Below are 4,852 nucleotides of genomic sequence, written 5' to 3'. Positions count from 1 at the left end.
TGAATAATACTTTGTTACAATCAATGACTTATAATTTCATATGTTTTACAGTGCGCCGGCCATGTGCATGTTACTTTTAATCTGTATATACGATGATGATTAGGGAGTTCTTGCATCTAATAAGAACACATAATTTGATTAGATTTATGTATAATCGGTTCACTTCGTTTTGATTAGTTTGGTTACGCCACATACCAAAACCAAACCATAAATATGGTTAATCAAACCATCAGTATTTGTTCAGTTCAGTTAATTTAGTTACGGTTGGGTTAATTTGGTTATTTGCGTACCCCTAGCTACCATTATACTCCAAAACAGCAAGAATAAATATAATGTGAAGTTATGTATGTGCAATGAACATATAGCCTTGTATTTGATGGAAGCAAGAAAACAATATTAACGACCTTAAATGAGAAGTTATGTGCGCTTTTTATCGGGCAACTACCTCTGTAACAGTAAAATCATTGGTTGAGCTTGTTGGATAAGTGCTTGAAGAGAAATCAGCACCATGCAATTTTCTTTCAGTAAAATATGCTGGTTGCCTAGGTTTCGGCAATGCACCCTCACTGCCTAACATTCGAACCACAGATTGCATTTCGGGTCTGTCTTCCGGACTTTGCTGAACACATAACAAACCCACTTCAATTGATCTTAGAACTTCTAATGAATCACTTGGCTCATCTAAAGTTGAATCAATGAGCTCCACTGACCTGCCTTCATTATACATTCTCCATGCCTGAATTTAATATGGATACATTTATTTGGTTATATAGTAGAGAATTATAATTACAATTCAAAAGAGAAATATGTGAGATGTGAACTTACATGTCCAATAAGGTTATTGTCATGATTGGGATGAACAAATCCCCGATTTCTCTTGCCACTAACAATCTCCAGCACCAAAACACCAAAGCTGAACACATCTGACTTTGTTGAGAAATGACCGTCTCATGCATACTCCGGGGACATGTAACCACTGTAGTCGACAAAATGTTTCTAAGAGTAATACAATAAACTTAAGAAATATATATGATAAACACACACACACACACCATGCACACACACACACACACATATATAGATAGTTTGTGAAGCTTACAATGTACCAACAACTCTCTCTGTGTTTGCTTGAGTCTCATTACCTCCAAAGCTTCTTGCTATGCCAAAGTCTGATATCATAGGGTTCATGTCCAGATCTAATAGAATATTGCTTGCTTTAAGATCTCTGTGAATGATTCTCAGTCGTGAATCTTGATGCAGATAAAGAAGTCCTCGGGCGATTCCTTCGATGATGCTGAATCGTTTTGTCCAATCAAGTAGCGTGCTTTGTTTATTATCTGCCAAACATGTACTTGGGTAATTTAGTTAGTTCATAATATTAATCAACGGCTATTATATGACGCTGACCGAATATAAAGAAGTCTAGGCTTCTGTTTGGCATGTATTCATAGATCAACAATTTCTCGTCTCCCTCTATGCTACATCCGAGGAGCTTAACAAGATTTCGTTGCTGAAGTTTGGAAATGCAGATGACTTCATTCTTGAATTCATCAAGTCCTTGTCTTGAAGTTGTTGAGAGGCGCTTAACTGCAATTTCTTTCCCATCTAGCACACCCTGAAAATTACCATTTACAATGTCAATAACTATATACATCATACGTCTTTTTGTTATGTTTAATAGATTATAATGTGCCTTTCATTGGATCATTGAAATACCATTCTAATATATGGACTATATATGATCAGATATTATGTTATACTCTGGAAAGTGCATAGAAAATACTTTACCTTATAGACTGGTCCAAATCCGCCCTCACCAAGTTATTGTCCGGCGAAAAACTGGCAGTAGATTCTGCTACTGTAGAGAAGCTTAACAAAGGAAGCTCCATGACCTCTTTCTGGCTTTCATAGATATGCAATGGTTCTCCTATGCATTAGAAATACGACAAACTATAAACTGACTGAATCTGCTCAAGGAATTCAAATTGCTTTAAACTGCTTACCTTCTCCCATCGGTTGTGCATGATGCCTATTTTTCAGTGCATACCATAACAATGTAGAGCTCAAGCCTATAAGAAGAACCACCAGAAAGACTAACAATAAGATGAATTTCTTGTTTGTTCTCTGGTTCTTGGAAACATGTTGAGTAACTGCAAGATAATAAAACATGCAACATTGGTATCTTAGATATAATAGCCATGAAATCAGTGTTAAGAACATCAATCATCATAGCATTTATGTATTCATGATGGTTGGTTTTCATATATAATTACTGGTTAAATTAAAATATATAGTTGGTTTTCGTTTGTAACATCTCTATGGCTCTATTAAAGAGGTGTATATTTTTCATAACAATTGAGAGAGGAAAAAATGAGTTCACATCCATAACCTTCTCCTAGTTTAGATAATTCTAATCTAGTATAAATAATCTTCTTAATGGATTTTAATTTCAATATGGTATTAGAGCTTCAAACACTCTGGGTGACCAAATCATTTCCGTTTGTATGTATGATTCAGAGACCGTGAACTTTAAAAACTGGAACCACAAACTGCATCACTAGTATGCAGCATAGAAGAAGAGGAAGATGAAGGGAGACCGACTAACGAAGAATGAAGAGAGAATAACGAAGAAAGAAAACTCAACAATAAGATCATTTACATTTTGGTCTCAACTTGATGAACCAACTTATCATAGATGTTTTCCTTTTTGCTGTTCTTTCTTGTTTCAAGCTAAACATCGAATCAAAAGCGGCGTCTAGCTTGCCAGTTAAGAATATCAATTATCATAACTTTTTTATGGTCATGATTGTTGGTTTTCTGATCATCTAGTTACTTAAAAAGTTTTGATGATTGGTTTCTTTTGCAACATCTATAAAAGAGGTGTATGCATCCATATCAATTGAGAAAGGGAAACAACAAATCCCATCCATAACCTTCTTCCTAGTTTTTTAGATTATTCCAAGCTAGCATAAATCATTCTTTTTTACTTTTAACAAATAATTAGCAACTCTGTACAAACGCAAATGGATCTGTGTAGAGTATAGTTTCTTATAATACAAGTATACAACCCATTTAGATAAGTTTGAAGTTAAAATATATACACGGTAAGCAAACTTAAGTAGGAAGTCGTTACCTAATTCAGAGGCAGACATTCTTACAAATATATCCTGACCACCGTTTCCGTCGGTTATTATTCTGATGTCTCGGAGATCATTGTACAAAGCAAGCAGCCACTTCCTTCCCCTGTGATATTTGTATTTGCATAAGCCATACAAGTACAATTCTTTAGGCATGCTGCTTCACATTCCTTTAGGGTCATGCTCATGTTAAACCACGAATTCTGTGTGTCCGGCAATTTTACCTTCGGATACCTTATATACCCGTCAGTTCCATTTTCGCAATTCAATGCTATTCGCCTCACACAGCCACCAGACCAATTTTCTAACCCCCAACCCTTTGGGTCTCTAGGCACAAATTTAGTCTCATCTAAGCACGAACATGCCTGCGAATTCGCAGTGCTGCAGCTTCCATAAGAACCACATATGTTATACGAATCACACATCCCTCTCGGCAATTGTACGATAAGCTGCCATTTTTTAGCATCTTCCACCCACACAGAACGTTGTAGATTCCCGACGAAATCAAGGAGAACTTCGATACAACAGAGCTGTTTATAAGATCATATGTAAAAGCCACCATTGTTTCATTGATAATCATACTATAAGTAAAGATTGTGTTCCGGCTGAACTCCGAAGCCCCACTAAACCGTCGACCGTTCCATGGTCCTGCTCTGAATTTAATATCCGCACCTTGTTTGAGTATGTCGTCAGGATAACCGCGTGTGTCAATGCTATAGGTAAATTCACCTGGAGCTGGATCTTCATCGCTTTTCCATGACGATAGATGCCATTCCTTACGCGTCAACAAGTCTCTCCCGAACTTCATTCCAGGTAAAAGAGTATCAGTTGGATAATCAAAACTCTGCCAGATAACCTTTTTGTGGTCTCCATCTGTCATGACTAAATTTCCAAAGTCATCAAGCTTTATGGTTGCTTTTGCTGAAGATGTTGTGTTGGATGACCATATTATACCATTGGTATCGCTTTTCCGGATGCTGAAACGCTGAGTGGGCGGTCTCTGTTGGCAACCCAAACCACTGTCTTAACAGATATTTGCTTATACCAAATACCAAGGTATCTATTCCCAGAGCTACCCGGTGTGAAAAAGCCAAGTTCAAAGGTTCCGACAGGCGAGACCAACGTGTCTTCTTCTGTCAAGAACTGTAAATCTGAAATGATGTCGATTTCAGCTGTAGAGATTTTCTGAACGTGGAGAGAACCAAGTAAAAGAACAAATATAACTACTTGCTCCATTCCAATCTAAATATTATCCTCCCAAGTCTCTAAAACTTTTCTTTTGGACCTTGTTTGTTGTTTATCATTAGCATGTGATGTAAGTGTTTTTCTCACCTACCATGGTACATGGTACCTGTGCATTATTAAATGAGTCATTGATTGCGGTCACCTTCTATATATATTTTTTTTATTTTCTAGATAAATTGAATTTTAGTAATCTCACATTTTAACATCTTGTCAATAATAATCTCATCTAACAAAATTCTTGTCACAAGTCCCATCTTTCATCATATTTTCTCTCATTAGACCTTGTTTAAAAAAAGTTAACTCTGTTAAGTTTTTTTACAAATTTCAAACTGATATTTTAGGACTTTGATCGGAAAGAGTATATAAGTCGATTGATATAAAACTTATTTCGATTGTTTCGAAATTGTGCTCCAAACGGCTTGATTTTTGTTGAATGGAAGTTTTAACACCCGAATTGAAGCATCGTTTCA

At 36.3% G+C, this 4,852-nt stretch overlaps 1 pseudogene across 1 annotated transcript; it reads right to left on the bottom strand.

Annotated features, from left to right (window-relative positions):
* Positions 1 to 360: 360 nt before the first annotated feature.
* LOC143615461 (G-type lectin S-receptor-like serine/threonine-protein kinase At4g27290) lies at positions 361 to 4,408 on the bottom strand (annotated as a pseudogene). Its single transcript, XR_013150480.1, has 7 exons — positions 3,134 to 4,408; positions 2,004 to 2,150; positions 1,789 to 1,927; positions 1,408 to 1,615; positions 1,100 to 1,337; positions 826 to 976; positions 361 to 736 (listed from the first exon to the last, which is right to left on the bottom strand). The product of XR_013150480.1 is annotated as a G-type lectin S-receptor-like serine/threonine-protein kinase At4g27290 (transcript).
* Positions 4,409 to 4,852: the final 444 nt, after the last annotated feature.

The sequence above is a fragment of the Bidens hawaiensis genome, unplaced genomic scaffold (genome assembly GCF_021521415.1).
Source record: "Bidens hawaiensis isolate Kalapana, Puna unplaced genomic scaffold, B.hawaiensis_p1.1 tig00043042_1, whole genome shotgun sequence".
NCBI classification, from domain to species: Eukaryota; Viridiplantae; Streptophyta; class Magnoliopsida; order Asterales; family Asteraceae; genus Bidens; species Bidens hawaiensis.
This window is presented reverse-complemented; position numbering and strand designations above follow the sequence as displayed.